Source organism: Phascolarctos cinereus, unplaced genomic scaffold (genome assembly GCF_003287225.1).
Source record: "Phascolarctos cinereus isolate Bilbo 61053 unplaced genomic scaffold, phaCin_HiC Scaffold_2;HRSCAF=192, whole genome shotgun sequence".
Taxonomy (NCBI): Eukaryota; Metazoa; Chordata; class Mammalia; order Diprotodontia; family Phascolarctidae; genus Phascolarctos; species Phascolarctos cinereus.
In genome coordinates this window covers 107,194,100-107,217,644 of record NW_027555625.1, presented here as the reverse complement: position 1 = coordinate 107,217,644, position 23,545 = coordinate 107,194,100, and the positions used below count along the sequence as shown (strand labels likewise).

Sequence of the window (23,545 nt, the reverse complement as noted above, 5' to 3'; positions counted from 1 at the left end):
ATGGAAGAGAGAGAGTTGTATATCATCCAATCCAGTAATGTCAAACTCAAATAGAAACAGACCCCTGCAGGCCACACATTGAATTAAAAAAATACAAATTAGCATTATCTAGTTTATACTGTATTTTTATTTATTTTGTTAAATATTTCCTAATTACATTTTAATCAGGTTTGGGCTTCACTCTGGCCTCCTGGCCTGGAGTTTGACACTTCCAATAATAGTCCAGGATTCTTCACCTAGAGGCCATGAAGTGTGTGTGTGTGTGTGTGTGTGTGTGTGTGTGTGTGTGTGTGTATGTGTGTGTGTGTGTGTGTATGCGCATAACTATTTCAATATAATTGGTTTCCTTTGTAATGCTACATATTTTATTTTATACATTTTAAAACATTATTCTTAGGAATCCATAGGCTTCACCAGACTTTCAAAAGAGTCCATGGCAAAAAAAAAGGATAAAAACCTTTGATTTAGTCCTATCTCCTTATTTTATAAATGAAGATATTGATGCCTGGAGAAGTAATGGGACTTGCCAGGATTGGTTGCTTTGAAGGCAAGGGCTACAGAGTAGAACAGCTGAACACACAATATTCTGGGTGCGCCTTTCTTCACAGTGGCTGATAAGAATTAGATGGCACAAAATAACTCATTTAAATAACCCTTATTTAATAATGATGATACAATAATTACAATAGCAATTATGATGCAGGAGAGAATTCTTTTAATAGCAGTATTTTTCTACATACTTCATAAAGCAATTCACTGTAGTAAGGACTCTGGTGTCAATCAATAAGTTAAATGTAACCTTCTGAGGTCAGTGATTCAAGGGGGAGTAGCAAGGGAGGGAATTCTTTTTCCCTTGCTCGGTCCTTCACCAGGCCAGTACAGGAGGTGCATATCTACAAACCGGTCCTGTCTTATCCTGTATTAACCAATACTGGGAATAGTCAGCTACCTAGATGCCATGTCCCCCTTTCCAAGCTTAACAGTAGTGGATTTGAAAGACAAGGCTCAGATGTAAGAGACAAGGTATTAATAAGCTTATCAAACAGATTGGACCAGAAAAGGGGAAGGGAAAGAGGAGAAAAAGGGGTAATGGCCAGACCACCGAATGGATCCAGTTCATAGAAGCTTTTCTGGTGGGACATCTGATGTGCACCTGAAGGGGGCCAGAAGGAGGGAGAGAAGACATTTATTTGGAGGTGAATAGATTCGGGTAGGTTTTGTTTTCTCTTCTACAAATGAAACTCCTGTATCCCTAGGGTATATAAAGGGTGTATGTTTCCTGCAAAGAGAACAGCTACTTTGGGGAAAATAGATGGTCTCCTTTGTTATATTAGACACACCATCCCCGGTGTAGTACTGCTGTCAGCCTCCTCAGCTGCCTACCTCGCTATCAGTGACTTTGAGTCACACCTAACACAAATCGACAAGAATCAAAAACTTGCCTGTGGCTGGTCATTAGGGGGTTGTCCCTATCCCCAACCTCTCTGTCCTAAGCTAAGGAAGTGCCACCAGGGAAAGTGGGAGAGTAGACTGCCAGAACAAAAAGGTGGGCAAGGCCACTCTTGGATAGAGCCTCTTCTTCACTGTCTCCTCCTCCCCACTGCTGACCAGAAAGAAGGAGATGTACTCAGGGGAATTGTGGGGGAGGGAAGTGTGGGCAGGAGGAAACAACACAACCAATCAGAACAAGGCCTTTTGACCCTGAAGCTGGGAGCAGTCTCCCATGCCCCTGTGCCCACCTCCACCCCCGCCCTCATCCTTCATTCTTCCCAGCCCAGCTTCCTCGCGTTGCACTGTTCTGCCACTCCTCCCCAGGATGCCACCATGTCCCCACCTAAGGCTCGCCTGCTCTCTCCATATGACGATGCAGAGCAGGAGAAGCAGGCAGAGAACGCAAATAGGGGCCTCCAAGTGCCTGGAAGGGAGCTTAACCTCAGGGCGCGGGCAGGGTGGGAGGGCCAGACAAACTGGAGGGAAGGCACCCCCATCTTCCTCTTGTCGCTGCCCCTGCCCTGCGCCGCCCCTAACCACCCTCTTCCCCCCCACTCCCCTCCCCCCATAGCTGCTTCAAAAGACTCCGAGCCAGAGCTGCTCCCCAATCCAAAAGGAGCCCAGCTGCGCCGAGGGCAGGGGGGAGGGGGCGGGGGGAGTCACTTGAGAGGGGGTGGCGAGGGCCAGGGAGGTGGTGAAGGGGGGGCGGGGGGAGAGCGGAGCGCAGGGGAAGGGAGGAGGGGAAAGGAGAGGAGGGGAGGGGAGGCTGGCTTTCGCAGCTCTGCTCACCCCGCTCTCTTCTGGAATCACTTACCCAGGCCAGGGCGAGGGGGCCAGGTCCGCAAACTCCTTTGGGGACCGCGGCATCTTTGGACTCCGAAATCCACTCTGCCTTGGGTCTGCGAAATGTAAACAATCCGCCATGATTTCTTTGTTTAGCTAATTGAACCTGCAGCTGTCTCTGTTTCAGTCTCTCCCTCTCTCCCTCTCCCTCTTTTCTCTCTCTCTTTTATTTATTTATTTGTTTGTTTTTCTCTCTTTTGCTCTCTCTTTCCCTCTTTCTGGAGTGTTGGCAGCTGCTTTGCATGGGCACACAGGCTGGTGGGTGGTGGGCGAGGGCGGTGGTGGTGGTTTTGATAAATACAGGTAAAATAACACCCAAATCTCAGACTGAGGTGCAGTGACTGGAAGAGGAGGAGGAGGAGGAGGATTTTTTCCTTTTTTTTTTTTTTACCCTTTCCCACTTCATTACAGTCTCCTTCGTGGCGAGGAGAGAAACTCCCCGGAAAATGCGGTTCCAGCCCCTCAATCCCTTTCCCAAGGTGCTGCTAGTCTGTTTGGCGGCCAAGTTCACAGTTGCCGCGGCCGCCTCCACCTTCGGACTCGCGGAAGGGGCAAAGTTCTGCCTTTCTTTCGAAAGCCCCCAACCCTACTGATGGCAACCCGCCCGAGGGGCACCCGCACGCCCAGCGAGGCCACAAAATAAAACCTGCCTATCTAAAAAGATTAAACATATTTGTGCCATTCGTCTCCTTCAGTTTTCCCAGTCTTGTAGGGAAAAACAAGACTTAGCTATTAAAAATATCTCAACCAGCACCGAATTAAGGGAAAGCTCCTGCTAGTATTGGCAACCCGAACCTGGCTGGTAAATGCCACAACCTGTGAGATGGTGGTGTAAATGTTTTATTTTGACCTGGGGAGAGTATTTTTCATTTAGAAACTCTGAAGAAAAATTTTAAAAGCCCCTATGTGAATGAGGAGGTTCCTGCACAATTCTCCACTTACTTATCCTGGTTTGGCTTGGTTTGCTTACCAGGTTTCAAGGACCACCACTATGATTAATGCAGGTATCCTTGTAAATCCTCTTCTGGAAGGATTTATGACAAAGTTCAGGTTAATACATGGCAGAAAAATTCTGGGGTTGTGGCCTAATTTAAAAAAAAACTTCTCTACATGCACACCTTATTTCTATTGATAACCACTATGTTGATGGCACCAAACAACCATTCATTTTTTCAAAATCAGGAAGGAGTATTGGAAGTCATCAAAACCTTACACTTAAACTTTTATTTTTTATCATCATCGCCATTTATTTCACATCTATGTGCATATATATATATATATATATGCATGTATACATGCATATATATGTATATATATATATGCATGTATACATGCTGCTCTACTTGTGTCTATTACTGAGTAGAGCATTTTACAGATCAAGTTAAATAAACTTCACATTTATATAACAATTGGCTAAACGGTTAGGTTAGGTTGCATATTAGGTCAGCTGCAGATTCTTCAAATTGGTGCCTGTCTAATCCAGTCATTAAGATATTCTAAATAACTAAACTGTGAACAGTTATTACTCTTAACTTGGACTTTTTAAGTCAATATATATTGCACACACACAAATATAAATATGTAGAGAGACACATATTTATGTACAATGTATTTGTGTATGCATTAAATCATTAGGTGTGAATAAATATTCACAACCTAATCCATAACTAAGTTAGGAGGCAGTGTTGCTGGCCTTGAAGTCAGAGAGTCAGCCTTTGAATCTTCCTTTGTTACCTTAAGCAAGTCTTTGTAATGTCTTTGAACCTCAGTTTCTTCATCTGTAAAATGAGAGGGCAAGACTAGGCGACATTTAAAGTCCCTACCAACTCTATGATAGAATGAGCATACATTCTCCAGAATTCCTACAGCTGGAGGAAGCCAAATGTACCACTGAAAAATGATTTAATCTTTTATATACCATACATAGCCTCAAGGAATTTACAATCTATAATACACAAAATCTATAATCCTACTGCTCTCCATAGCTGAAAATTCTTTTTTCCCTTAGCCAAAACTAATTCTTTTATCATGCTTTTTATCAAAGTCGACCTTAAAATTAACTTTCTTTATGAAATCTTCCATGATTGAAGCCACCCACATTAATGAAAAGCTGAAATTTCTAGGTCCTCCTTTTCATACTGCTGTCTTTTCTCCTCCCTTACCTCTCAGCACCTCAGGAAAAAATGTAGCTTTCAATTACAATTAATAGTATTGATTTGTATGTTTTTTCTCTCCTAAATACCACATTATAAGCAAGATAAAGGTACAGGAGAAACCCTCTAGGACTATAACTTGCAGAGAGGGTGCCAACCTTCATTGACTGAGGGAGTTTCCTTCCCATCCCTAGTCTCTTTTTGTGAATTTTTAAAAATGATCCCAATTTTTTTTCATTTGCCTTCAATATTATACAAGTGATGAATCCATAGCAGGAGCTTCATAGCTTAAGGTTTAATGGTTCTGAAGAGATAGATATTGTACTTTGTACCTTTTTCAAACCTCTCTAATGATTATGTTTTTATTGCTTTGATGGATCTGTGGTTTCATTCGTTAATACTTCTAGTGATGTACATGGAACCCCCCTGCATTCCTCCTATGGTATAATTCTTCATATTTTCCCATAAATCTTCAATAGAACATCTACCCAATGAACTGAAGCCAATTTGCTTCTTTTAAAAAGTACCTTAGGAGTACAGAATACCTATTGGGCTATTCATCTGTTGGTTCTTGTTCTTGTTTTTTTTAACTTCCTCATCTCACTTTCTAGTCACATCTATCCTTTTTATATGACTTTTCAGGTGCTCAAGTTGTCAATAGAAACATGACATGGTCTACTTGTCCCCACTATGTGTCTTTCCATTACTTCTTTTTCATATTAATTCTCTTGAGATGGAGCTACTTCATGATTCCCAGGTATCACTGGGAGAATATTTCTGTTAGAGTGATAAGTTTATGCAGGGCCAGGAAATTTATTCTCATTGAAAGAACTATGTGGTGTTTTTTTTTCAAAGATGATATAGCCCAATCACTTTCTCCTATATATTTCTGTTCCCAGTATATAATCCTAAAATATACAAGTTGATGGATTGATTTGATGGGATGACCATTCAGTTTTATGGCATAATCTGGGTAATATGTGTTTTTCATCTACCCTATTAAGAAGTGCATAATTTAATATAAACTAAACTTTGTATTGAATATTAGAAATTATAAAAGATATGAAGTTCTATGTTGTGTTGAATTTTTAAATTGTTCAGGAAAGTATGTGTCTGGCTTCTTGTTAAACTAGATTCTTCCAAAGGGTAAGATATTCTATATAACCAAGTTGGATATTTTTCAATTTGCATCTGGCCACTTAGCTAAGATGGCTAAAGTAAGGCTTAGGTTGTACATTTGATTATGATTCCTATAGAAGTAGCTGACTAAACATAGAGGAAAGGCTCTAACCACAGACAGCCTTCTCTCACAAATGTCCAGATGAGAGAATATAAATATTCATCAATCAAATCCATCAGTTTTTACTTGACCAAGGCACTATTCAACTTCTTCATCAAAATTTTTCCCTCTTCTCTTTTTACCTTCTTCATTACACACTTAAAAAAATCAAGCCATCAATTTCTAGAAAATGTTCTCAGATATGAATACCCCAGAAATCTGAACCAGAGATGAAAGAAAATATTCAGGATTTATGATTCTATTTTTTATGTAATAGTTCTCACTATCAACATACGTTGATTTGTTTGGGAGGTATTTTTTTCAGATTAGGATACAACAAATGTACTTCTTCATGAAATTATAGAGGTCTTACTGGTTCTATTGTCTTTCTGACTTCTAGGATATCTTGGTGACCTGCTCATTAGAGGTTGGTTTCAATAATAACACTTTCAAATGTCTGCCTATGTATTCATTATTTGGAGCCAGCTCTAAGAAAAATGGCGAAGTAGTCCCACACTCCCACATTCTTTTCCTTATCCTCTTCATTGCTTAGAGCAGTATATAGGCCACAACCACCCATTGACCAGGCTAAACATTCTGACTGCCTAGAGAACTGTGACACTGCTATCAAGCTTGCCTTTTCATGCTCAAAATTTTACCTTCCCTTCAAAACATCCATTTCCTTAGTGATTTCAGCTGCTTGTCACATAGGAAAGTGAACTAATTCTTAACAGGAATATAAAGGATTGAAAATGTGTTGTCTTTCCCTGGGGCACTACACTTTTTTAAAGGATCTGGAGACGCAAAAAAAAGTAGCAGTGTAATAGATAAGTGGTTATATCTGTTTTAGTGTCCTTTGCAATGACTATCAAATGATACATCAATTTCGTTATTTTTGTTCAGTCATGTCCAATTCTTCATGACCCCATTTAGGGTTTTCTTGGAAAAAATACTGAAGTGGTTTGCTATTTCCTTCTCCAGTTTATTTTTACAGATGAGGAAACTGAGGCAAACAGAATTAAGTGACTACACCTCAATAGCAATGGATAATTTTACTTTAGTTTAAAGCTATCATGGTCCTGGTCCCTAATTTTAACCCTCCTACAAGATTTCTTTTAGACTTGGAGGTCTGTGGTCATGTACTTATTATCTACATAGCTTCTTTAATTTATGGAGTTTTTTCTTTCTAAAGCAGTTCTGTTAAAAAAAAAAAAAGAAGAGAGCTAAATCCCAACATTCTTCCCCTTCCCCCCAAAAAAAAACCCCTAACCCCACAACTTCTTACATACCTCATATTTGCAAAGCATGTTAGGTTTTTAGAAAACACAATTTCTTACTCCTATCCTCTGAAAAAGCTTAGGCAAAGACAAATTTTCCCAGTTCCTGGGACTTAAAAAATGGAAAACCTAGACATTCTGTAGCTTCCTGAAATGATGCAAAAAATACAATTCAGATTATAAAAGATAAAATTCTCCCAACAATTTCATTCTTTTTTATTCTATTGAAAACTGTATCCACAACATATATAACAAAACAGAGAAGAAGAATTGCAGGGTCTCAGTAATTCCTCTTCCTTTCTGCTCTTGGCTCAGGTATTCTGGGAGCACGAATGTCCTTTCCCAGCCAGCCACTTTTTGGAATGAATACAGAAGTCATAGACTGGCTCAGCTGCTGCTGTGTTTGAAGGGTCCCAGCACCCAGCCACAGCTCTGAGCAGCCAAATGAACATTTTCCGAACCCCTACTGTCCCATTCACTTTTTTTAAAACCTTGGAAAAAATAAAATAAATCCTAAAATGTAGTTAAATTTTAAAATCTAATTATTCTTGTTGTTTCTATGATTTAAAAAACCATTATTTCTTCTTTAAATAAACTAGTGACTTTACTATATGAACATGCATATACATATAGTCAGAAAATGTACTTCAACTGAATAGGCAGTTCTATAGGGAAAAAAAATTCTATATTTCATACTCTACCATTTCAGAGGCTTATAAAAGATTTTTCAAAAGAACGCATCTTGACTTCTTCTACAAGTAAGTTGGTGGCTGATGATGCATTGACCAGTTTTAGAAGTTAATCTTAGTCCTATTCGTAGAAATTTACTTGAGAAGATACACAAGCATAGCAATTGTTCAGCCTTACACTGAAAGTTCTTTGAAGGTGGATGTTTAGTTTCTCTACTTTCTACATGAAGAGCCTTCCACAATATGGAGCTAAATAATAAAGTTCCATAATGGTGAAAAGTATATTATAGTATTTTTAAACCATAAAATTAAATGCGAACATTTAGTCTTGTGAGCTTGTCATAATAAAGGAATTTTAAAAGATAACTTTGGGCAAATTTCTACTAATTACTGAATATTAACATTACTTAACATCAAAAATGCATGTAATGCAAATCCCCTAAACAGCATTGGGTTAAATATAAAGCAGTAATACTAAGGGCCTTATAATTCCTGGGATAGGAAGGAAAGCCCTAAAAGAAATCAATTAGTGGCTTTCCATATGAAAGGAGGTCAGGTTTTCTTATTTCTCAATGCTTCCCTTCAAAGGATATAATTTATGAAAAATAATATTTTCTTATAATCCTTCAGACCTCCAATGACAGATTTCCTATATCTCTTCCACATAGAGCATTGCTATTTTCAACCTACTTAACTGTTTCTTTTTGGAAACATACAAATTATATATTACTTTTTCTTTTCTTCATGGAATATACTATAATACTAAAATATATTTTAAGTATCTGTGTATTTACAGGGACAGTACCAACGTGGCCATTCAGATAAAGGTCTTTATCATTTCAATTATATTTGGGAAAATAATAAGCTTAGCAATGCTTCATTTAACACATTCTAATATTTTCCCAATAAACAATGTAAGATCAAATTCCATTGTGATTCAACAGTTGCTACTGGTAGCATAGAGTTAGACATGGTGAGTAAAAAAACTTCTTAGGAAATAGTAAACACCACCACAAAACATTTTACTCTGTAGATAATTTCCCAGGATTATATCCAGATTGGATCAATTGGTGCAGAAGCATGAACATCTATAAAAGCAGCCTTGATAAGCTCAGGTGTGACACAATTTCAGTCATTTCCTCCTCTCCTTCCATCCTTCCCAAGTGTCATTTTGGTGAACCAATAAAAGTAGCTGCATCAAATAATGTGCCAAATAAAATAAGGGAAAATATCAACCTACAAATCAATTTTAAAGAAGTCTATCAGCCATTAGTAACTTACTCTCTTAAGTTATCTATTTTCTTAGTAACAATTTTTTCTTGGTGATAAAGTTTTTCTATGTGAGCACTTTTATAACATGCTAACATAATGAATATCCAGTAGAATGTACTGTGGCAGAGAGAGTTTGGATTTCCCATGGGTGTCACTAGCACCTAACAGAGCATCTTGCATACAGCAAATGTTTAATCAATGCTTCTTGGATCAGACTGGTTGGGATGTCACCAACACAAACACATCCTACCTCTGATATTTACTATTAATAATCATAAGCCTAGGCAAGTTGCTTAATCTCCTTCGCCCTCAGTTTCCTCATTGGTTAAATGACAGAGTTGGACTACTTGGCCTTTGAGATCCCTTTCAGATCTAGATTCTCAATCCTATGATTCTAAGAGTCATTCTTATTTCTAATCGTGCCTAACAGTTCTTTGCACAAAGTGACTTGAATGAGTGGATAAGTAAATAAAGTGACCAAGATTAAAAAAATGTGCTGACATTTTTTTTCACTTAAAAATAATTATGTATAATTCCCTTTTATTTTACAGTGTGATTTCAGCTATGGAATTCTTTTTCAAAGAAATCAGAGTATTTGGAATTTTCTGTGAGCAGCCTTATTTTTGGTCATATGTATCATGTACTGTTAAGTTCTTGAGAGCTGTCATTCAGCTCTGACCTATTTTAAAAGCACGTTTCATTTTTTGACTGAGAGCTGCGAGGATGTATAGTGTTGCATACTTCCATAGGATAGTACAAGTGCCCATCTTTAGGATTAAACAGTGTCTCCTGTGGAGGCACTCATCTGTGAACTGGTTTTAAATTGTCTAAATCCCATCCCTTGCCTGATGAGTCTGTTCTTGCTGTTTAGTTTGGGTGGTGGGTGGCCTCAGGGGTGTCTACATAGAGTACAGTCCACCTTTCCTTCTTGATTACCTTTCTGCCCTTTTAAAATCACCACATTTCTCTAGCCCTCTTCCTGGAACCTCTTTCCTCTAGCTACACGGTAGAGCTTAGTGACCTCCTCTGAGTGTGCTATCAATGCCATTCTGTGAATTGGTCAGCAGGGTGGTGATATTTTCAGAACAATTCAGCCAGCACATATATTCCCTTCTGGGTACCAATTACCCAAGACTCCACATGTAATGTAAGTTCTCTGAACCTAGGAGAGAATGTGTTTTTATTATTATCATTATTGTACTCTGGACTTTTATTCAATATGCTTTGTTACTTTTTATTTTTCTACCACATTATAGATATTGTGCACAGATGCTACAAGTTATGTTGTTTTAAAAGAAGATATAACCCTATCTTTACAAGTTTTAGAAGAGTAAAGGTAATCTAGAATGAAAGGTGGTTTAAATTCACTAATTGAAATTGCTTTATTGTTGCCATTTGTTCTTCATACTGTTCTCATTTTCTCTTCATCCCATGCAACCATTTTGGGTAACAACAACAACATTTCAGCAAAGCCAACCAACACAGCAATTTCTTACGGTGTATGCTGTGTACTGCTTCTGTAGGTTCCACCTCTTTAGCAAGACAAGGAAGGTAAGAAATGTGCATTTTAAAAGAAAAACAATTCTTAACTAGGACTAAAAGTTAGCAGAGCAAAAGGGAAGACAATCTTTATACACACTCTCTGGGAATTGTTGTGGAATTGTTTTCAGCGGTTTCTGACTCTGCGAACTTATTTGGGGTTTTCTTGACAAAGATACTTGAGGGGTTTGCCATTTCTTTCTCCAGCTCATTTTACAGATGAGAAACTGAGGAAAAGAGGGTTAAGTGACTTTTCCAGGGTCACACAGCAGGCTGGACTTGAATTCAGTTTCTCCTGGCTCCAGGCCCAGAGCTATATCCCCTATACTACCTAGCTGTCCTCTCTGGTTATTAGGGTCAATCACATATATCCTTCAGCAAATAGTGGGTAAAACCTGGGGGGGAAATCCTCAGAAAAAAATTTCATGCTGCAGTGTGAAGAAGGCCCAGTAAAGTATCTGTCATTGCCAAATAACAAATGATTAACTTTACCCATACAATACCAGAATATCTGCTCAAAGGGACAACTAGCCTCATCTCCTCTCTGAGCCTTGGAATGCCACTTTCCTCATTCTGATGTCTTAGAAACATGCCAATATGGCAGTCTCTTTTTCATATGGTTCTTCCACCATCATCCTAGAAGGATGTCTGTCTCTGCCTCTGCTTCTGTCTCTCTGTCTCTCTCTCTGTCTCTTTTTCTGTCTTTCTCCATTTCTCTCTATCCCTGTCTGTATCCCTCTTTATGTTTCTGTCTCCCACTCTGTTTCTATCTCTGTCTCTTTATATATCTCCCTTTCTGTGCCAATCTCTGTCTTTGTCTCTGTATCTCTGTCTCTGTGTCTCTATTTCTGTCTCTCTGTGTCTGTATGTATGTATGTCTATCTCTCTCTGTCTCTCTGTCTCTCTCTCTGTCTCTCTCTGTGTGTCTCTATCTGTCTGTATCTCTTTGTGTCTTTCTCTCTGCCTCTGTCTGTCTCTCTCTGTCTCTGTCTATCTGTCTGTCCGTCTCTCTCTCTCTCTCTCTCTCTCTCTCTCTCTCTCTCTCTCTCTCTCTCTCTCTCTCTCTCTCTCTCTCTCTCATCTTCTATGCCATTTACTCAGTAGCTTACAGGAATATGAAGTCTCAGCCACATGAATCACACCTGTGTTTGTGGATCTGGGAGCTGAGGGCTAGGCCATGGGAGATGTAGTTTCCAACAACAGAAACTCATGCTCGCTGCACAACATAAGAGGTAGTGAATAAATTTTATTTTCCTGAAGTAGACAATTTCACTCTACAGACCATTTCACATGAAGGTAGACGTTTCATATATCAAGGTTAACTATGTAGCTATTCTGACCCTTTCACCTTCTTAAAACCTTTTATTTCTCTGGGTAAGTATAGGAGTAAATCATGGATATGTCTATTGAGAGAGTATATTCAAATATTTAAATATATTAATGGTCTCATCAAACTAGAGATACTTTTCAACAACACAAATCGCAATCTGTTCATGCCTAGGTCATCTATCCTGCACAACTCTTTTGCATGTCCTCCTATAAGATTACCATAAGGGATTGCCTAGTGTACTGGACACTTTCTTTATTTTCTCTTGACATCACAAATATAACAGGGCAGGTTCAGTGGATAGAATGCTAGGCCTGGAGTCAATAAGATTTGAGTTCAAATCTGGACTCAGACGCTTACTAGCTGTATGACCCTGGGTGAGTCACTTAACCTCTCTTTGCCTCAGTTTCCTCATCTGTAAAATCAGGATAATAATAGCACCTGTCCCCTAGGTTGTGAAGATCACATGAGATAATAATTGTGAAGTGCTTAACACATGCCTGTCACACAGTAAGCACTATATAAAAGTGAGCTATTATTATTGTAACAATGGAGCACTTGAACTATTCAACAGTCATCCTTTAGGACCTGTTTATTTCCTTCATTCTTGTTCTTTGAAGTTCTTCAGGTTGCATCCTACTCCTGACCACTGTGCACTTCTCCATTGCCCTCTGTGTGAGGCTCATTTTTGATTCCTTGGAGCCTGTAGTGTTCTGTGTCTTATAGCCATATAAAACTATCTTGTTATTAAAAAGATGAGTTTTTGTTTCTGGATGAAGCTTGAGGTGATAAAGGAGCTTTGCAGTTTCCTAAATGCAATATACCCCCCTTCTCCCTTTTCGTTCAGTTGTGGAACCCAGTTTTTTATCCAGCTATACTGTTTGTTTCAGCATATAGACTGGACAAACTTACTATATGATCCATCCAAATGCACAGCATAATCTGGGCAATAAGTAATTCTTCTACTTTATTTTTCTCACATGGATAATCAAGCCAAGCTTTTTGGGGGTGCTTATAGATATCTTTCTAGTTTACAGAAAGAAAAGCTCCCTCTTCTCCCCTCATCTTCATCTCCTATCACTCAAATGCCTCCTGCCACTGTCTCCTCCTTTATCCTTGACTCACATGCTGAAGCAATCTTACTCCTTACCAAGGCTAACTCCCTACCTACTCAAGCAATCACATCTCATCCCATCTCCTCCAACAGTCTGCCCCTTCTTTCATCCCAACTCTCACTTTCAATCACTCCCTGTCTACTGGCTGTTTCCCTACTGTCAACAAACATGCCCAACTCTCCCTCATTCTCAAAAAAAAAAATCCTCATCTGATCCTTCCATCCCCAGGGATTTGATTGAATGTCTGTTATGTATCTACATTGAGCTAGGTAATGATCCGATAGCACTACCATGACAGTAAAAAACAGGAATGCTTCAGTACTTGAACAGGTCTGGGATCTCACTGATGTGAGGGCTCCTCTTGATAGTACAAGATTGCAACCCATTCCTCCTCTCTTTTCTGTAGTTCTTGTCTGTGTCTTCTGATAGGGGTGTGTGTGTGTGTGTGTTTCTGTGTGTATTCCATATTAGCTTTTCTCTAGATCTCTTGACATTGTATGGATACCAGTAGAGCAGTAGATTCTTAAGCTGGGGTATCTGTACTTCTTGTTTTTCTTTTTAATATATTGCTAATTGTATTATAACACAATTGATTTCCTTTGTAATCCTGCCTTTGTTAAATGCATTATTATGAGAAGAGATCCATAGATGACCAAATTGCCAAAGGATTCCATGACATAAAAAGGGTGAGACTCTCTGGCTGCCCAATAGTCATCCCAAATTCTTGCCACATGACCAGCCCATTTTTTTTCCTAATCATTAAATAACAACAACAACAAGAATTTATTAAGTGCTGACTATGTACCAGGAACTCTACTATAAGCACTTTATAAATATTATTTCATTTGATCCTCACAACAACCCTGGGAATTAGGTGCTACTATTGAGAAAACTGAGGCAGACAGAGATTAAGTGACTTCCTCGGGTAACACAACCACTAAGTGTCTGAGGCCAGATTTGAACTCATTTGCACATCATTTTTTTCAAAGATTTTTTATACTCTTGTTGCATAATTCTAATAGTGATGTACTGTAGCCTACTTGCTTTGGAAAATATAAAGTGCTTTCTTATATATAATTCCCCCTACAAGTCCTATGAGGTAGATAGGGAAAATATTGTTATATTCATTTTACAGAAAAGGAAAGCAAAACCAAGAGTAAAGTACTTGCTCAATATTACAATGCCAAGTTTATGCCAGTCTGCACTTGGGACTGGTCAAGTATACGTGACCAGTGTTTCATTGAAGGATGAAGTTGCCACTGTTAGTCCTACTGTCTTAAAAAAAAAAGTCATACTGATTTCCAAATAGCTTCCAGCAATCATAGTGGAAATATCCTTTGTCAGGGGTTGGATATTGGATATAGAGTTTGGAGAACTCTGGATGCTGCTCTGCCTGTGCGGAGGTCTTTTGCTTGATGGGAAAGAAAACCCCTCCTGGAGCAAGCAGTTGTATTTATGTGGAAAAAGGAGAATCTACTCAAGGGCCTTGTATTTTTCAAATAATGCTTTTTAATGCTTGAAGCAGTGAGTTTCATGGGCTAGTTATTTGTTAATTTTTCCAAATAAATTTTGCATACATTACTTTGTAATCTCTCCATTATTTTATTCAAAAGTGTGGAAAATAGAGCATGATGTTCTCTTCTGTATCCATTTTAAATATAATTTCTTGTTTTTTACCAAATTATATAATTCTAGTAAAATGATTTCATATAGAAATTTTTATGAAAAAAAATATATCCACATAATAAAAGTTCTAAACTTTTTCTTCCTCCAAACATAGATCTCTTAGTTTAGAAAGTTGTTTTTATTAGCTTATATTTGGTTCTTTTTCTCATTTCAATACTTTGGAAAAGACCAATTCTATTAAAAAATATTGCCCTTAGCCAAACCATATTTTAATTTTTTTAAGAGCAAATTCTATATAACTCATGTCTCAATCCAAAGCCTAAAATATATGACATAAAATCTATACATAACAACACTTTTGATTGACAGGAAGGTTTATTATGCATTGATATTACATCATATCCATGTATAACAATGAATTTTTGACTGACAATTCAGCAATGATAGAATTTTGGACTTGTTATATATAGGATTTTTTATAAGACCATCTAAAATTCTGCAAATTTATTTTGTAAACCAAGATATCCAGATAACGGGCTGGTATTTTGACAAAATGTTTGGCTCTCAGTAGATACCTTCCTAGTAAGTCAGTGACTTTTTCTCTAACTCTTCCAGTAGTGGAGGGTACGATTCAGTTTCAGTAGAATATCATTAGGTCTCACTTACATTTTTGGCTTCTGTATACTTAAAGTTGGCAGCTTCAATACTAAACAAGCTTGTATCATATCTAAAGAAATATTCTCAGGAGCCTGTTAACTACTAAAAATAGTATTAATTTTATTTTTCAACAAATTCAACACTTATTAGGTAGTTCTTATGTATGAAGCATTGTAGTAGGTGGCACTGCTGATATTACAAAAACAATTACATCTCAGATGCTTCTCTCAAGGGGCTTACACTCTAACCTGAGGAGGGACAAGGGCATAAATACATTTTCTATAAGGAAGAGTGAAATAAGAACAAAGGTAAATTCCAGATAGCAGTCTATGAAAAATCAGGGAAAGGAGGGATAACTTTACCTGGGGACATTGTAGAAGGCTTTGTGAAACAGGTGGCATGTGAGCTGTACCTTGAAAGAACAAGATTAATAGCTAGCATTTATATTGTTTTAATGTTGGCAAAGTGCTTTACATACATGCAGTATACAATTTGAGCCTCGCAACAATCCTGTAATATAGGTGCTATTATTGTTTGTTTTACAGATGAAGAAACTGAGGCTGAGAGAAGTTAAATGATTTCCCCAAGGCTACACAACTACTAAATATCTAAGGCAGAATCTGAACTCAGTCCTTCATCTTCCTGACACTATGTCTAGCACTATATTCACTATATCACCTAGCTCTCTAGGGAAGACTACAAACAATTGGGATGGAAGATAGGGAGAGGATATTCCACTTTGGAATGAAAATATCAAGGCAAGAAAAGCTGGGACTGGTATTGAAGAGGGAAAGCTTACTGGAGCATGTATCTAGAGCAAAGAGGCAAATTTAGGAAGTAAATACCTGGATTTAGGAAATGGTATCTAAAAAAGTGATTTAGATTTCTCAATCATGGTCTAAAATATGGGAATAATGTATTCCTGGCAGGAATGCATTAGTATGAGAGAATAAAAATATATTTGCCTGAAGACTTGAAAATCTGATGTAAAGGTCTTTAAACTGAAAATGAATAGGGAAGGAGAAAACTGTAGACATATATCTAGCCAAACCAGATACAGATAAAAATGGAAGGTGTAGCACTGGAAAGGATTATCAATAGAGAGGACATGTAATTTACAAGAGACAGTACATGAGTATGGAGTTAGTGTTAGAAACAGCCTTAGATGTCTATTTATAAATACACAAAGTACAAGTAGTAAATAAAGAGATCTGGAGAATTTAATATTGGTAACCACTTGTAGCCTGCCTGTTAGGACGTAACCAGTTTGTGTGTACTTGATGGTATTTGGTACTAACCATGACTTGCCCCTCCTGACTCTTTCTTTTAAAAAAAATTAGTATTTTCCCCAGTTACATGTCAAGAAAAAATTTAGCATTAATTTTTTACACAATTTTGAATTCTAAATTTTTCTCTCCCTCCTTCCCCTTCCCTCTTCTGAAAATGGTAGGCAGTTTGATATAGTTTATACAAGTGCTATCATGTAGAAAAAATATTTCCACATTAGTCACAGTTGTGAAAGAAGAAACAAATCAAAATGAAAAAAAATGAAAAGTAAGTGAAAAAAATATGCTTCAATCTACATTCAAAGTCCATCAATTCTTTATCTGGATGTGGATAGCATTTTCCTTCATGAATTCTTTGTACTTGTCTTGGATCATTGTGTTGCTGAGAAGAGCTGAGTCATTCATAGTTGATCATCACACAATGTTGCTGATACTGTGTACAATGTTTTCCTGGTTTTGCTCATTTCACTTTGCATCAGTTCATACAAGTCTTTCCAGGATTTTTTGAAATCTGACTGTTCATCATTTCTTATTGAATAATAGTATTCCATTACACTCATATAGCACAGCTTGTTCAGCCATTCCCCAATTGATAGGCATCCCCTCAATTTCAAAATCTTTGCTACTACAAAAAGAGCTGCTATAAATCGTTTTGTACTTGTGGGTCCTTTTCATTTTTTATGATCTCTTTGGGATACACACCTAGTAGCGGTATTGTGGAATCAAAGGGTATGCACAGTTTTATAGCCCTTTGGGCATAGTTCCAAATTGCTCTCTAGAATGGTTGGATCAGTTCACAACTCTAGCAACAGTGCATTAGTGTCCCTATTTTCCCACGCCCTCTCCAGAATTTAACATTTTCCTTTTTTGTCATGTTAGTCAATCTGATAGTGGTGAAGTGGTATCTCAGAGTTGTTTTAATTTGCATTTCTCTAATCAAAAGTGATTTACAGCATTTCTCCATGTGCTACCTTTGATTTCTTCATCTGAAAACTGCATGTTTATATCCTTTGACCATTTATCAATTGGGGAATGGCTTGTGTTCTTATAAATTTGACTCAGTTCTCTATGTATTTGAGAAATGAGGCCTTTATCGAGACATTTGCTGTAAAGATTATTTCCCAGCTTTCTTCTTTCCTTCTAATCTTGATTGCACTGGTTTGTTTGTACAAAAGCTTTTTAATTTAATATAATTGAAATTATCTATTTTACATTTTGTAATGCTTTCTATCTCTTGTTTTGTCATGAATTTTTCCCCTCTCTGTATATCTTACAGGTAGGCTATTTCTTGCTCTACTAAATCTAAATCATGCACCCATTTTGACCTTATCTTGGTATATGGTGTGAGATCTTGGTCTGTTCCTAGTTTGTGTCCTATTGTTTTCCAGTTTTCCCAGTAGTTTTTGTCAAATAGTAAGTTCTTAACCCCAAAGCTGGGGTCTTTGAGTTCAGCAAACACTAAGGTCACTAACTACTGTGTATTGTATATTTAATCTATCCCATTGATTCACCACTCTGTTTCTTAGCCAATATCAGATAGTTTTGATGATTACTGCTTTATAATATAGTTTGAGATCTGGTATTGCTAGGCCATCTTCCTTTGTGTTATTTTCATTAATTCCCTTGGTAGTCTTGACATTTTGTTCTTCCAGATGAATTTTATAGTTATTTTTTTCTAGCTCTATAAAATAATTTTGGTAGTTTGCTTGGGATGGCACTGAATAGATATTAGTAGTTTTTTAGCTGATGTTCTAGGGTTCTCTATGTATACCACCATATCATTTGTAACACATGATTGTTTTGTTTCCTCATTGCCTATTTTAATTCCTTCAATTTTTTTTCTTTTCTTATTGCTAAAGCTAACACTTCTAGTACGATATTGAATAATAATGGTGATAACGGGCAACCTTGATTCACAGCTGATCTTAGCTTATCCCCATTACATATAATGTTTGCTGATGGTTTTAGATAGATACTGCTTATCATTTTTAGGTATGCTCCCTTTATTCCTATGCTCTCTAGTGTTTTTAATAGGAATGGGTGCTATATTTTGTCAAAAGCTTTTTCAGCATCTATTGAGATATTCATATGATTTCTGTTGGTTTTGTTATTGATATGGTCAATTATATTGATAATTTTCCTAATATTGAACAAACCCTGCATTCCTGATATATATCCCACCTGGTCATAGTGTATAATCCTGGTGATACATTGCTATAACCACTTTGCCAGTATTTTGTTCAAAATTTTTGCATCGATATTCATTAGGGAAATCAGTCTATAATATTCTTTTCTGTTTTAGTTCTTCCTGGTTTAGGTATCAGTACCATATCTGTGTCATAAAAGGAGTTTGATAAGACTCCTTCTTTGCCTATTTTTCCAAATAGTTTATGTAGTATTGGAATTAACTGTTCTTTAAATGTTTGGTAGAATTTACTCTTGGACCCATCTAGCCCTGGGGATTTTTTCCTAAGGAGTTCATTAATGGTTTGTTCAATTTCTTTTTCTAAGGTGGGGTTATTTAGGCATTCTGTTTCCATTTGTACATGGCTCATCAGGAATGCATTGCAGACTTCAAGTATCTACTGATTCCTCAGCCAGGACAGGGTTCTGACTGCAATGGTTTCAGGGCTTTTTCACCAACTTTTCAGCCACATCTTGCTTTTGTTCTCCTTTTTTTCCTTTCTGACTTTCTTTTCCTTTGGTTCCTTTGGTTTTTTGTTTGTTTGTTTGTTTTGTTCTTTTATCCACCATCTTGAGAGAAGGGAAAGAGAGCGGTAATTTATATTTTTGTAAGTATTCATCCATTTCACTCAGATTGTCACATTTATTGGCATAGAATTGGGCAAAATATTTCCTAATGATTTCTTTAATTTCTTCATCATCGGTGGTGATTTCACCCTTTTCACCACCCTATTCATTTGATCCTGGATATTTGGTATTCTTCTTTCTTTTTTTAAATTAAATTAACCAATGGCTTTTCTATCTTATTGTTTTTTTTTTCATAAAAGCAGCTCCTAGATTTATTTGCTCAATAGTTTTTGTTTGTTTGTTTTTACTTTCAGTCTTACTAATCTTACCTTTGCTTTTCAGGATTTCCAATCTGATGCTCAATTGGGGATTTTTTAAATTTGTTCTTTATCTAATTTTTTTTTAGTTGCATGTCCAATTCATTGATCTGTTCTTTTTTTCTTATTATTTTGTTAAGAAAGAATTTAGAGAAATAAATTTTCCCCTAAAACCACTGCTTTGGCTGCATCGAATAATTTTGGTATGTTGTATCATTGTTGTCATTCTCTTTAATGAAATTACTGTTGTTTCTACGATTTGTTCTTTGACCCACTTATTCTTTAGGATTATATTACTTAGTTTCCAATTATTCCAATCAGAGGCAGCTAGGTGGCGCAGTGGATAGAGCACTGGCCCTGAAGTCAGGAAGACCTGAGTTCAAATCCAGCCTCAGACCAAACACTTGACACTGGCTGTGTGACCCTGGGCAAGTCACTAAACCCCAACTGCCAAAAAAAAATTAATTACTTTTTAAAAAATTATTTCAATTAACCTATATTTGCACTGCCCTTTGTCAGATGTAATTTTTGTTGCATTGTGTTCTGAAAAGAATACATTTACTATTTTTGCCTCTTTACATTTCATTGTGAGGTTTTCAAGGTCTTATTACATTGTCGATTTCTGTATAGGTGTCATGTGCTGCTTAGAAAAATGCATATTTCTGGAAGAACAAAAGGTCCAGAATATCAAGGGAACTAATGAAAAGAAATACAGGGGGAGGTGGCCTAGCTATTGCAGATCTTAAATTGTATTATACAGCAGCAATCATCAAAACTGCTTGGTACTGGCTAAGAAATAGAGTGGTAGATCAGTGGAATAGGTTAAATATGCAAGACACAGTAGTCAATTACTATAGTAATCTATTATTTGATAAACCCTAAGACCCCAGCTTCTGGGATAAGAACCCACTCTTTGAAAAAAACTGCTGGGAAAACTGGAAGAGAGCATGGCAGAAACTAGGCATAGACCAAAATCTCATATCACATCCCAAAATAAAGTCAAAATGGGTTCATGATTTAGATATAATAAAGGCTGATACTATAAGCAAACTGGGAGAGCAAGGAATAGTTTATCTATCAGATCTATAGAGAACAGAAGAATTCATGACCAAACAGGAGATAGAGAACATTATGAAAAGCAAAATGGCTAACTTTGATTACATTAAATTGAAAAGGTTTTGCACAAACAAAGCCAATGCAACTAAGATCAGAAGGTAGGTAGAAAATTGGGAAAGAATTTTTACAGCCAGTCTCTCTGATAAGGGCTCATTTCTAAACTATGTAGAGAATTAAGTCAAATCTATAAGAATACAAGTCATTCCCCAATTGATAGGATGGTCAAAGGATATGAACAGGCAGTTCTCAGATGAAGAAATCAAAGCCATCTATAGTCATATGAAAAAATGCTCTAAATCACTATTGTTTAGAGAAATGCAAATCAAAACAACTCTGAGGTACCACATCACACCTATCAGATTGGCCAACATGACAAAACAGGAAAATTATAAATATTGGAGAAGATGTTAGAAAAATGGAACACTAATGTATTGTTGGTGGAGTTGTGAAATTATCCAACCATTTTGGAGAGCAATTTGGAACTATGCCCAAACGACTATAAAAATGTGCATACTCTTTGACCCAGCAATAGCACTTCTAGGGCTATATCCCAAAGAGATCATACAAATGGGAAAAGGACCCACATGTACAAAAATAGTCATAGCAGCTCTTTTTGTGGTGGCAAAGAATTAGAAATTGAGAGGATGCCCATCAATTGGGGAATGGCTGAGCAAGTTGTGGTTTATGAATGTAATGGAATACTATTGTGCTATAAGAAATGATGAACAGGCTGACTTCAGAAAAATCTGGAAAGACTTGTATGGTCTGACGCGAGTGAAGTGAGCAGAACCAAGAGAATGTTGTACACAATAACAGCCACATTGTGAAGTGACTAATATTGATAAACTTAATCCTTCCCAGCAATACAAGGATCTAAGACATCTCCAAAGGCCTCGTGATGGAAAATGCTAGCCATATCCAAAGAAAGAATTATGGAAGTTGAATTGCTATTTTTTTTCTCTTCTGTTGAGTTTTGTTTCCTCTTTCTGGTGGTTCCTACTATTGGTTTTAATTTTTACTTACAACATCACTAATGTGAAAATATGTTTAATAGCAATGTATATGTATAGCCTGTATCAGATTGTGCGCCATTTTGGGAAGGGTAGTGGGGAGGAAGGGGAAGAAAAATTTTAAACTCAAAAACATATGGAAGTGATTGTTGATAAATCAAAATAAGCTAATAAAAAATTAAATAAAAATGTATATTTCTTTCTGTTCCCATTCAGTTTTCTCCAAAGGTCTGTCATATCTCACTTTTTCTGATATTCTACGTACCTCCTCAATTTCATTCTTATTTACTTTTTAGTTGGATTTATCAAGCTCTGAGAGAGAATTATTGAAGTACCCCACTGGTATAGTTTTGCTGTTTATTTTTTCGTGTTACCCACTTAACTTCTCCTTTAAGAATTTTGATGCTATACCACTGGGTATATGTTTACTATTGATATTGTTTCATTGTCTATGGTACCTTTTCCTTCCTTATCTCTTTTTTTAATTTTAATTTTAATTTTTTTTTTGGCTAGGCAATGGGGTTAAATGACTTGCCTAGGGTCACACAGCTAGTAAGTGTTGTGTGAGTGAGGCTGGATTTGAACTCAGGTGCTCCTGAATCCAGGGCCAGTGCTCTATCCACTGCACCACCTAGCTGCCCCCCTTATCTCTTTTAATTACGTCTATCTTTGCTTTTACTTTGAGATCAGCATTGCTGCCCCTGTTTGTTTGTTTGTTTGTTTGAGCTGAAGTATAATAGATTCTGCTCCAGCCCCTTACTTTTACTCTTTGCGTGTCTCTCTGCTTCTAGTGTGTTTCTTATAAACAACATATTGTAGGATTCCAGTTTTGATCCACTCTACTATCTGCTTCCATTTTATGGGAGAGTTCATCCCATTCATATTCACAGTTATGATTACTAAATGTGTATTTCTTTCCATCCTATGCTTCCTCCTTTTTGTCCTCTCTCTCCCTTCACTCTTTCCCTCCTCACCAGTACTCTTCTGCCAAATCCTGTGTAATCCTTTATTGTGACTCTCTGATATTTGAATTGTTTCTTTCTGGCCATTTGCAGTACTTTTTCCTTGACCTGATAGTTCTGAAATTTAGCTATAATGTTCCTTGCAGTTTTTATTTTGGGATTTCTTTCCTGGAGTGATAGGTGGATTCTTTCAATACCTATTTTGCCCTCTGGTTCTAGAATATCAGTGCAGTTTTCCTTGATAATTTCTTGAAAGATGCTGTACAGGTCCTCCTTTTGATTATGGCTTCAGGTAGTCTAATGATTCTGATATTGTCTTTCATGGATCCATTTTCCAGGTCAGTTGTTTTTCTCATGAGGTATTTTCTTCCATTTCTACATCCTTTTGATTTTGATTGATTGATTCTTGATATCTCAAAGAGTCATTAGGTTCCGCTTGCCAAATTCTAACTTGTAAGGTGTTGTTTTCCTCGATTAGCTTTTGTACTCTCTTTTCCATTTGGCCAATTGTATTGTTTAAGGAGTTATTTTCTTCAGTGAATTTTTGTATCTCCTTTTACATTTGGCCAATTCTACTTTTTAAGCAGTTTTCCAAGCTGTTGATTCTTTTTTCATAATTCTCTTGCATTACTCTCTTTTCTTTTCCCAATTTTTCTTCTACCTCTCTTATGTGATTTTTAAACTCCTTTTTTGAGCTCTTCTGTAAGTTCCTTCTGGGCTTCAGACTACTTCCCACTTTTCTTTGGGTTTTTGCCCATAGGTGTTTTGATACTGTTGTCCTCTTCTGAGTTTTGTCTTTGTTTTCCTTGTCACCATATTAACTTTCTATGGTTAG

At 37.0% G+C, this 23,545-nt stretch overlaps 1 long non-coding RNA gene across 1 annotated transcript in view; it reads right to left on the bottom strand.

The window, feature by feature from the left end:
• Positions 1 to 208: 208 nt before the first annotated feature.
• LOC144455596 (uncharacterized) overlaps positions 209 to 23,545 on the bottom strand; it is a 43,750-nt gene continuing 20,413 nt past the window's right edge. The window contains exons 2-3 of the long non-coding RNA XR_013484315.1: positions 2,306 to 2,390; positions 209 to 1,153 (exon numbers count right to left, since the gene is read on the bottom strand). This is a non-coding gene — a long non-coding RNA (uncharacterized LOC144455596). The remainder of the gene's footprint in view (positions 1,154 to 2,305; positions 2,391 to 23,545) is intronic.